At 45.6% G+C, this 12,112-nt stretch overlaps 1 protein-coding gene across 8 annotated transcripts in view; it reads left to right on the top strand.

Annotated features, from left to right (window-relative positions):
- LOC132341439 (transcription factor RFX3-like) overlaps window positions 1–12,112 on the top strand; it is a 210,322-nt gene that overhangs the window by 70,403 nt on the left and 127,807 nt on the right. For 2 of the 8 annotated variants that reach the window (XM_059873025.1, XM_059873024.1), the window contains exon 3: window positions 10,201–10,290. The exons of the other annotated variants lie outside the window; for them this stretch is intronic. The gene's annotated coding sequence lies outside the window, so the exon portion shown is untranslated. The remainder of the gene's footprint in view (window positions 1–10,200; window positions 10,291–12,112) is intronic. 8 annotated transcript variants of the gene reach the window in all.

Raw genomic sequence — 12,112 nt, 5'->3', positions numbered from 1 at the left:
TGTCACGCATAACAGTGATTTGGGAAGACAAACGCCATCACTCCAATCATCCCCCTCCTTCCTCCTTCTTCCCCCCACTTTATATACTGAGCATGATGTCATGTGGTCTGGAATATCCCTTTGGTCAGTTTGCCTCACCTGTCCTGGCTGTGTCTCCTCCCAACTTCCCATGCACCCCCAGCCTCCTTGACAGCTTGGCAGTATGAAAAGCAGAGAAGGCCTTGGCTTTGTGTAGCCCTGCTCAGCAATAACAAAAACATCTCTGTATTATCGACCCTGTGTTCAGCACAAAACCAAAATGTAGCCCTGTACCAGCCACTGGGAACAAAATTAACTCCACCCTAGCTGAAACCAGCACAAAGATGGAGCCAAAGTCTTTTCAGGTGTGCTCAGTGAAAGACTGAGAGATAATGGACACAAACTGAAATGCATGAACTTCCACTCAAACATAAGGAAAATCTTTTTAACTCAAAGCATGATCAAACATGAGACCAGGCTGCCAAGAGAGGCTGTGGATTCTCCATGGTTGGAGATATCCAAAACCTGACTGGACAATGTCCCAAGCTACTTACTCTGGTTGATCCTGCTTTGAGCATGGGCTGGGAAGGGGTTTGGACTAGATAAGCTCCAGAGATCCCTTTTAACCTCAACTACTCTACTATTCTATGTTTCTGTGCATAAACTTGAAGTCACCACAGAGAAGGTGCCATTTGTACAGGATTGAAAATCGCTGCAAGGGTAGCTGAGGCTCTACATCTTAAAATATTAATCCAACTTCATAAAGATAGTTTTGTTCCACAGAAAGGAATATAAAACTTGGTATTTACAAGAATTATATTGGACTGTAAACAGTAAACAAACAAAACATACAATAAATTATTTAGGAAGGAATCTAAACTACAGGCACCATTTCCTGGAAGATCAACATAGACTTTGCAACTGATAAGATGTTAAACCAGGGGGGATCCGAGACATCAAACTGAGATGGAGGCAGGAATTGATAGAACTATACAAACTGATTAAGAGAATTACAGGGGAAAGAGGAAGCAGGGAGAGACAAAGAGGGGGGATAGACAGAAAGGGGGATAAAAGTTTCCAGTCACAGGTAAAATGGAGCCAGTCAGTATGCTTGTCTGGCTGAGCCCTGTGCCTGATCACTGCAGAATGTCCTATTTTCTTATATTTTCTTTTAAAATGTTTTCTTAACTATCACCCTGCTTAATCTCACTCTCTGTCCTCTGTGTATGTGTTGCCCAACTGGCAACTAAATACCACACACAGCTGCTCGCTCACTTCCCTTTGCCCCCATTCCCATTGTGATGGGAAGGAGAATCAGGAAAGAAAATTAAACTCATGGATTGAGATAAGAACAGTATAATAATTGAAACCAAGTAAAATATAATAATAATGACGGTAATATGGTAATACTAATGCTACTGCTAATAGTTTTAATAAAAATGAGAGGGAGGGAGGAAGGTAAAACCCAAGAAAAAGAAATTATGCACAATACAAATGCTCACCACCCACTGACCGAGCAGCAATTGGCCCCTTCTGGCTAACTCCCCCCAGTTTATTCACTGAACATGATGTTCTATCGTACAGACTATCCCTTTGGGCGGTTCAGGTCAGCTGCCTGGAGTATGCTTCTCCCAGCTTCTTGTGCATCTCCTCCCTGACAGAGCATGAGACACTGAAAAGCCCTTGACTCAGCGTAAGCACTGCTCAGCAACAACCAAAACATCTGTGTTATCAGCATCATTCTCATACAGAATCCAAAAGACAGCGCTGTACCAGCTACTGAGAAGAAAATGAATTCTATCCCAGCTGAAACTAGGACAGTATGTGTGCTGCAAGGAACAGGTGCCAGCAGCTGGTGAGACCCGTGTTTGTGTGAGTGAAATTTGGTGCCCAGCTACTGGAGTCAGATTGGGGGGTGTAGGCACCCTGGGACCTGTGGTATCAGCTACAGGAGTGAGTGAGGGTTCTACCATCAGTAGTTGGACAGGCTCTAGCTCTCTGAATCATCATCATATGGTTTGGGTTGGAAGGGACCTTTAGAGGTCCAGCCCCGCTGTCATGAGCAAGGAATCCCTTTACGGTCAGGTTGTTCCCGATGCCCCCCAAGATGAGGTTTGTCTTCTTGGTTGCCAGGGCTCACTGCTGACTCATACTGAGCTTCCTGTCAACCAGCACCCCCCAGATCCCTTTCTGCAAGGCTGCTCTCCAGCCACTACTCTCCCAATCTATAATTGTTCCTGGCATTGCTCTGTCACAGGTGCAGAATCTGGCTTTTAGACTTTTTAATTTTCGTGCTATTGGTGATTGCTCCAGTCTATCCAGATCCCTCTGCATGGCCTCTTGTCCCTCAAGAGATTCAGCAGCTCCCCCCAGTTTGGTATCATCAGCAAACTTGTTAATGGTGCATTCAACTCCTGCATCCTGATCATTGATAAAGATATTGAACAGAACTGGCCCTTAAATTAAACCTTGAGGAATACTGCTGGTGACCAGTTGCCAGCCAGATCTAGTCCCATTCACTACAACTCTTTGAGCTCTGCTATCCAGGCATTTCTTCACCCAGCACACCATGAACCTGCTCATTTCACAGGTGGACAACCGGGCCAGAAGGATACTGTGAGGGACAGTATCAAAGGCCTTACTAAAATCCAGAAAACTACATCCAGCATCAAAGGCCTTACTAAAATCCAGAAAACTACATCCAGCTTATTATAGAATACCAAATTAAACAGGACTTTCCCTTTGCGAACCCGTTGATTGTGCCTGACAATTGCATTGTTCTTTAAATGTCTTTCAGTAGCACCCAGTATTATCTTCTCCATAATTTTTCCAGGTATTGAGGTTAGACTAACAGGTCTGTATTTCCCTGGGTCTTCCCTCATACCCTTCTTGTAACTAGGAATAGCATTGGCCATCTTCCAGTTAGCAGGGACTTCCTCAGACTCCCAAAGCATTTGGCAGATGATCGAGATGGGTCCTGCCATAACATCCTCTTGCTCCTTCAGAACTCTGGGCTGAATCCCATCAGGCCCCATCAACTTGTGAACATTCAGCAGATACAACTGGTCCTTTACAATTTCAGTGTCCACAAAAGGAAAAATACTGTTCCCTCAGTCATGGTCCTCCAACTCAGAGGACTGGGGAGCCCAAAGTCTATCAGTATCACTAAAGACTGAGGCAAAAAAAGAATGCAATGCCTCTGCTTTTTCTTCATCCCTATTAGTCAGGTGACCATCTTCAACAAGTATCAGTCCAATGTTTTCTTTTGACATGCTCTTGCTAATTATGTATTTTAAAAAGTCTTTCTTGTTATCCGACACAACCCTGGCCAGTTTCAACTCTAGTTGAGCTTTGCTTTTTGTGTCTTCTCCCTGCAAATATGAGCCACAGCTCTGTAATCTTCCTTCAAAGCCTAACCTTGCTTCCAGAGATTCTACAATTTCTTCTTCCTCTTGAGCTCCATGAGGAGTTCCCTGTTCACCTGATTTGGTTTTCTGCCCCACTTGCTTGATTTTTGACACAGTGGAATTGCTTGCTCCTGTGCTTTGGAAAGGTGGTTCTTATAGACTGACCAGCACTCATGGGTCCTTAAGTCCGCAAAAGGACATTCCCTGGGTAATCTTCTAATTAGCTCCAGGAATAGCTTAAAGATTTCTCTCTTGAAATCCAGGGCAGCAACTCTTGACCTTTTTTTCTCATTACACTGAAAATTTTAAACTCAACCATTTCATGGTCACTGCGGGCAGAACAGCCACCAACCACCACATCTCCCAAGAGTCCTTCTCTAGTCACAAACAAGTCTAGGAGGGCATCTTTCCTAGTTGGCTCACAGAGTACTTGTGACAAGAAGTTACCTCCCACAAACTTCAAGACTTCCCAAGGCCCACTCATCACAGCAGGATGATATTCCCAGTTGATGTCTGGGAAGTTGGAATCTCTCATAAGGATGTGGGCTACTGATCCAGAGATTTCTCTTAATTGCTTGCAGAAGAACTCATCACTGCTTACATCCTGGCTGGGCAATCAGTAATAAACACTCACTATAATATCTCCTTTGTTTTCTATCCCCTTAAGCCTCACTCAGAGGCTCTCCACCACATCACTGCCAACTGTAAGGGCTGTACAATCAAACCTCTTCCTTACATATAGTGCCACATGTCCATCTCACCTGCCCTGCCTATCCCTCCTAAACAGCCTGTAGCCCTTCATCCCAGCATTCCAGCTGTGGGACTCATTCCAGCTAGCAAATATAGCACTACCTGCTATATCAGTTAGACATACACAAGTCTATGGGACTTGATGGGATCCACCCAAGGTGGAATGTTTTGGAGCAGATCACCCCTACAAAGAGGGGTCTGGACAGGCTAAATTGATGGACTGAGGTGAATTGTATGAGGTTCAGCAAGGCCAAGTACCAGGTCCTGTTGCATCACGTTGCAACAGAGTTCATCATGCCAAGGGAGAGTGCAGCTGCCGGTGCCAGGCATGGGAACAAAAAAGAGACAGGTCTTCATTTCTTGAAGCTCAAGAATCCATTTATTACCCCGAGAGATGAGGGGGGGAGACAAAAACAAAAAGACTGGGCAAAGGCAGGCTCGTGGGGTTTTTAATAGGGCATCGCAGGGGTGGAGTTTAGGGTTTGGGTCAAGGGAGGAGTTATTAGCAACACAAGGAAGGTAAAACCAAATTCCCGCCTCTTTGTAATGGGAGCACTCCACAAAGTCCTGCACCTGCGTCCCAACAACCCCATGCAACACTACAGGCTTGAGGAAGAGTGATTGGAAAGCTGCCTGGCAGAAAACGATCTGGAGATGTTAGTCAACTGCCAGCTGAACATGAGCCTGATGTGTGCCCATATGGCCAAGAAGGCAAATGGCATCCTGGCCTGTATCAGAAATAGTGTGGCCAACAGGAACAGGGAAGTGATTGTCCCTCTGTACTTGGCACTGGCAAGGCCACACCTCAAATATTGTGTTCAGTTTTGGGCCCCTCACTACAGGAAGGACATGGAAGGACATTGAGATGTTGGAACATGTCCAAAGGAGGGCAACAAAGCTGGTAAAGAGTCTAAGGCATGAGTTTTATGAGGACCAGCTGAGGGAACTGGGGTTGTTTAGTCTGGAGAAAGGAGGCTCAGAGGACACCTTATCAATCTCTACCTGAAAGGAGGTTGTAGTGAGGTGGAAGTTGGCCTCTTCACCCAGTCAACTAGTGACAGTACAAGGGGAAATGGCCTCAGGTTGCACCAGGAGAGGTTCAGGTTGGATATTAGGAAAAATTTATTCACCGAAAGAATGATTAAGCATTGGAAAAGGCTCCCCAGGGAAATAGTGGATTCACCATCCTTGGAAGTGTTAAAAAAAATGAGTGGACATGCACTTTACAATATGGTTTAGTTGACATGGTGGTATTAAGTCAAAGGTTGGACTTGATGATCTTGGAGGTCTTTTTCAGCTTTAATGATTCTGTGATTCTGTGATTCTATGACTACCAGGTCATGTTCATCTTCTTATCAGCCAACACCCCCAAGTCCTTATCATCATGGCTGCTCTCGATCCATTCTCTACCCGCCCTGTATATTTGCATGCTATTCCCTCACACAGGTGCAGGACCTTGCATGTGGCCTCATAGAAATTCTTGAGGTTCGCACAGGCCCACCTCTCTAGCCTGTCAAGATTGCCTTTGATGGCATCCCTTCCCTCCAGCTTGTCAACTGCACCACTCAGCTTGGTGTTATCTGCAAACTTGCTGAGGCTGTGCTCAGTCCCATTGTCTATGTCATTGATGAAGATATTAAATAACACTGGTCCCAAATGAGACGCCTGAGAGACACCACTCATTACTGATCTTCATGTGAATATTGAGCTGTTAACTACTACCCTCTGAATGAGACCATCCAACCAATTCTTCATCCACCTAACAGTCCACCCATTGAATCCATCTCTCTTCAATTTAGAGAGAAGGATGTTGTAGGGGATCTTGTCAAAGGCTTTACAGAATTCCAGATAAATTACATCTGTAGTCCTTCCCTTGTCCACTGATGGTGTCACTCCATCATAGAAGGCCACTAGGTTAGTCAGGCAGGACTTGCCCTTGGTGAAGCCATACTGGCTGTCCCGAATCACCTCCCTGTCCTCCATGTGCCTTAGCACAGCTTCTAGGAGGATCTGTTCCATAATATTCCCTGGCACAGAGTGAGGCTGATAGGCTAGTAGTTCCCAGGGTCTTCCTTTCTACCCTTTTTTAAATGGGTGCAATATTTCCCTGTTTCCAGTCACCTGGGACTTCACTTGACCTCCACATCTTTTCAAATATCATGGAGAATGGCTTTGCAAATACATCAGCCAATTCCCTCAGGACTGTGATTCATCTCATAAAGTCCCATAGACTCATATCTGTTCAGTTTCTTCAAGTGGTCACAAACATGATCAGTGGGATGGACTTTGCTCCCCTAGTCCCCCATCTTGCAGTCCATCTACTCAAGATGTGTGGGAGAGGATGCCATCAAAGACTGTGGCAAAAATTTTGTTGAGTACCTCAGCCTTCTTGTCTGTTCTTATCCATCTACCAGCCTTGCTTACTGGTGGGGGGGAAGGGGAGGGGGGGGACGGGGCGGGAGGGTACATAATCTTTTACCTTCCTTTCTGTCTGACATACCTGAAGAATCCTTTCTTGTCCTCTCAAGTTTATTAGTTTAAAGCACGATTTACTAAGTCAGTCAATATGTTGGCGAAGATTGTCCCGCCTCTTCTAGATCAGTAGATTCCAACTCTTCCCAATAGGCTGTATTCATTGAAGAAAATCCTGTGACCGCAGAAACCAAAGCCCAGGTGACAACATCATCCACAAAACCAGATATTGATCTGCATGATGCATTGACTTCTGCCTGCACCCCTATCCCCTGACTGGCAAGACAAAGGAGAAGATCACTTGGACACCTGTCCCTTTCACTTGAAGCCCCAGTGCTTTCAAATCCTGCTTGATCTTGACCAGACAATGCCTTACCATGCCATTGGTGCCCATGTGGAAAAGAAGTAGTGGATAGTAGTCTGCACTTTTAGCCAGTTGTGGCAGTTTCTCTGTGACATCCTGGATCTTGGCTCCTGGCAAGCAGCAAACTTCCCTTGACTGTATATTAGGCTGGCAGATGGGTGCCTTGATGCTTCTCACCCACTCTTAGCACTTGCTGCTTTCTTTTTCAGCTTTTAGTATGCCCCACTGTTGCAGTTTCTCCCTGTGAGTCATGCCCATTGGTTTGTCCACTACCAAGGCTTCATATCTTTTGCTGGTTGGTACATACAAGGAAGGGGAGTGAAGCAATATCCTGTTTCCATGGTTCACCAAAGACCATGGTGCCTCCTCCAAGGTGCTGTCTGGCACTGCAGCTCTTTCTCTGGTAGTCCTTGGAGGTCAGTGCCATGGGGTCCTAGTATTTATTCTTGCAACATCTCAAATAGTACTCTGTTTCTTGTTCCCCCTTGTAAAGGCCCAGAGAAGGTGACTTTAGTCACGGGATGCATCCTACTGCCCCCCTGCTCAGGCTGCACTATGATCTGAAAAATGCTCATTAGGCCTTGGTCTTGACTAACTACACTTGGACTAAGCCCCTCTTGAGCTTATGAGAAACACTGTCTGTTCCCAGGAACTAACTACTCAGCTTATTCTGTGATTTCTGTTTTTTAACAAACAGCCTTGGAAATTTATTTTTCTTTCCTGAATAACAACCCAAGTGGAATAATATTTTTGTTATTGGACCTTCAAAGAAAGTTACTGACTCAAATTGCAGCCAGGATGGAAATTTACTATGACTAAAGCTCATTCTCCAACAACATTATGAACAGCAGTCCAACGTGAGACCCTTTGAGCTCTTGATTCCCAGAAGATAAGGGGATAATGTGTATATCTCAAACACTGATAACCAGATGGCTGTGGAGCCAACCAAGGACTGGCCACCATGAGAAAAAACAAGGTTTGGCTTGAGAAGGGGGGCCATGCAGAGGTAGGGCAGCACTTTTCTGGGATAAACATCCTTGTTGTAGTTCCGGAAGATAAGCACAACACAGTACAGTGCAACCACAGGAATGAGGCCAAGAAGTGGGCATGGATTATCGGGGGAGATTAAGACCACCAAAGACCCCCCCCGAAGCCCTCTGGCCCATTTTCAGAAAGGTCTGAAAGAATGGACTGTGCATGAGAATTAATTTGCATAGAAACCAAGAAACCTGTCTTCAGGGCAGAGAAACCTATTCATAACAATGTACCCACCCCCCAAGCCCAGGCAGCGCCCCCAGGATGCTGGACATCTCATCAGCCAGACCAACACTGCTGGACTGATGCTGAAACCAGGACTGGTGATCTCTTTTTTTTCCTCTTTCATTTTCTCTCCCCCTCTTTAATCTTTTTCTTTCTGTCTTTCCTTTCACCCTACCCCTTTATCCAAAACCTACTGCCGTGTGCTTATATAGTAGGTCGGGGACTAACATACTGATTTCCATGCCAAGTGTGTAATTTACTAATAAAATTTTCTCATTGTTTGCAGAGCCTCTGACTTTGGTCATTCCTTTCGAACACGAGCATTTATGAATCTTAGGTGCTCCCTTCCCCTTAAGGGTGGGTCTTCACACCCCTCCCTAATACAGCATAACCTAGTGACTTCCTCCTGCATCTCCTCCACTCAGGAGCATGAGGTGCAGTCTTAATAGCCCTCCACCTGGACAGCAGCTTCCCTGATAGGAAGCTCTGTCTGTGTGGCTGCCTCCACTCATTCCAGGCTAGTCTGGCTAGACAGCCAATTCCTGCCTGCTGCAGAGTTCAGCCCTCATCTGGTCTCTACCACCATGCTTTCAACAACTTCTAAAACGCTGCCTAATAAGGTCCTCTAATTTCCTGGAGACATCCAGTTGCTGGATAGGCTTGCACAGCTAACAGCTATTTAGGGTGACCATTGGGGCTGCAGCATAAGACTGTGTTAGAAGAGCAAGGAGCAGTCCAACAACTAGTAGGATGTGCTGCCTTCCTAATGCACCCTTGTGCTTGAACTGCTGCACAATCTCTTGCACCATTCCTCTCAGGCACTGTTCCCTACAGCACCACACCCTGGTCACTCGCACTTCCTAGGGGCCAGTTACATGTGGATTCCTGTGGTTTGAACTGGCTGCACCAACAGCAGGGACCACCCAACTCTCTCATGCCCCTCTTATGAGACCTGTTGACTGTTGGCCAGTCCCTTCACACACAGAGCCTCAGGGTATTGGGGGCCCAGAAAGCTCCTCAAACACCCTCCAGGACTTCATAAGCATCACACTCTTCTCACCACACAGCAAATACTACTTCTGCCACTACTGCCATTGCTGCTGCTGGCATTGGCTTCCCGTGGTTCAAATTGGCTGGGGAACAGTCACCACCACCCAAGCAAATGGAGCTCCAAACTGAAATCAAACACAAAAAGAAAGTACACAGAAGGTGGAATCAGGGACAGACTTCTTGGGACAAAGATATTGCCTGCACATATATCAAGAAAGCTCTGAAGATTATCTAGTGCACACCCCCCCCCCACTCCCCCTGCCCAGTTCAAAGGGGGTAGAAGAATATCTGCACTAGTTTTATACCTTTTTTGGGCAATAGTGGATGCTCTGTGAATCTTAAAGATTCCTTACTGAAAGACACTGAAGGATCCGTTTGCCATCCAGACAAAAGAACCAGAGGCTGCTGATGTGTTAGAAACCAACAGAGAGACACGTGTGAAATGCAGCAAAGGAATTAGATTGGGTTCCTCTAAAAAGCTGACAAGGTCAATAGGCCCACTAAAGTGCTTCCGGAGCAATGCATACAGAATGGGTAACAGACAGGAAAAGATGGAAGCCACTGTGCACCTGGAAAGGTATGATTTAATTGCTACCACTGAGATTTGGTAGGACAAATTGCATGACTGGAGCACTTCAATCAATGGCTATAAACTCTTCAGAAAGCACAGGCAAGGAAGAAGGGATGGAGGGGTTGCCTTCTATGTAAAAAATGGATTGACTGGAGACAGCTGTCTTTGAAAACCAGTGCTGAATGGGTTGAGACCATTTGGGTAAAAATAAGGGAAAAGCCAACAAAGGAAACCTCATGGCTAGTGTTTGCTACAGGTTGCCTGATCAAGGTGAGGATGTCAATTAAGCATTTTTACTTCAACTGCAGGAAGAATCATGCTCACAGGCTCTGATCCTCCTGGGGGACTTCAACCACCCTGACACCAGCAATTGCTCTTCTCACAACCTGAACTTCAAGGTCTGTATCCAAGACAGGGGGGAAGCAGTCTCTCCCATCATAGGAGAAGACCAGATATGTGACCACCTTAGAAACCTGAGCATACATAAATCCACAGGACCACACAAGATGAATGTCAGGGTCCTGAGGGAATTTGCTGATGTGGTTGCTAAACCGTTCTCCATTGTATTTGAGAAGTTATGGGGCAGTCAGCCCACATCCCCGATGACTGGAACTAAGGAAACATTGTGCCCATTTAAAAAAAATGTTAAAAGGACCACCCTGAGAACTACCCACCAGTAGACTTCACCTCCATGTCCAGTAAGATCATGGGACAGATCCTCCTGGAAGATATATTGAGGCATATGGATAACAGGGAGGAGATTAGCACATGACTTCACTAAAGGCAAATTGTGCATGATCATTTTAGTGGTCTTCTACAATGAAATGACTGCATCAGTGGAAAAGGGAAGAGCTACAGATGTCACCTCCCTGGACTTCTGTAAGGCCTTTCAAATGGTCCCCCAAAACATTCTGACCACTAAATTGGAGACATATGGGGACTGTTAGATGGATAAGGAATTTGCTGGATGGCCATGTTCAAAGACTTATAGTCAATAGTGCAGTGTTCAAGTGAAAACCAGTGACAACTGGTGTCTGTAAGGGGTCCATATTGAGACCAATACTGTTTAATATCTTCATCAATGACATAGTGAGTTTGAGTGCACCCTCAGCAAGTTTGCAGATGACACCAAGCTGAGTGGTACAGTTGACATCCCTTCCCTTTGTGTTCCTCTAAAAAGCTGACAAGGTCAATAGGCCCACTAAAGTGCCTCTGCAGCAATGCATGCAGCATGGGTAACAGACAGGAAAAGGGAAGGATTGGGATGCCATCAAGAGGGATCTTGACAGGCTAGAGAGGAGTGGGCCCACGCAAACCTCATGAAGTTCACCAAAGCCAAGTGCAAGGTCCTGCACCTGGATCAGGGCAATCCCCAGCATCAATACAGACTAGGGATGAATAGATTGAGAGCAGCCCTGAAGGGAAGGACTTGGGGATATACTAGTAAATGAAAAATTTGCCATGGGCTGGCAATGTGTGCTTGCAGCCCAGAAAACCAATCACATCCTGGGCTGCATAAAAGGCAGTGTGGCCAGCAGTTTGAGGAAGGTGAATTCTCCCCCTCTACTTCACTCTCAGGATACCCCCACCTGGAGTACAACATCCAGTTCTATTACAGAAAGTCCAGAGGAGAGCCACAAAGATGATTAGAGGGCTGGAACACACCTCATAAGAGGAAAGATTATGAGAGTTGGTATAGTTCAGCCTAGAGAAGAAAAGGCTCTGGGGAGACCTTATTGCAGCCTTTCAATATATAAAGGGAGCAGAGAGGCACTTTTTGCCGGACCTTGTACTGACAGAACAAGGGGCAATAGTTTTAAACTGAAAGAGGCAATGTTTACATTTAGATTTAGGGATCAGGAGCATAGCTGAAATGCTTGTACACCAATGCACTCAGTATGAGAAACAAACAGGATGAACGTTGTAGTGGGTTGACTTTGGCTGAATGCCAGGTGCTCACCAAGCCACTTTATAACTCTCCTTCCCAGTGGGACAGGGGAGAGAAAATAAGATGGAAAAAAAGTTGAGATAAGGTGAGATAAGGTTGAGATAAGGCAGCTTACTGAAGTAAAAGCAAAATTTTGCATGAACATAAGCAGAAAAAAAAAAGTTTATTCTCTATAGTGAGTGATGTTTAGACACTTCCCAGGAAGCAGGGCTTCAGCACGTGAAGTGGTTGATCTGGAAGGCAAACATAAATAACAAATGCCCACCATTCTT

Source organism: Haemorhous mexicanus, chromosome W (assembly GCF_027477595.1).
Source record: "Haemorhous mexicanus isolate bHaeMex1 chromosome W, bHaeMex1.pri, whole genome shotgun sequence".
Lineage (NCBI taxonomy): Eukaryota > Metazoa > Chordata > Aves > Passeriformes > Fringillidae > Haemorhous > Haemorhous mexicanus.
Note: the sequence above shows the minus strand (reverse complement) of the source record. Positions and strands in the feature narration are given on the sequence as shown.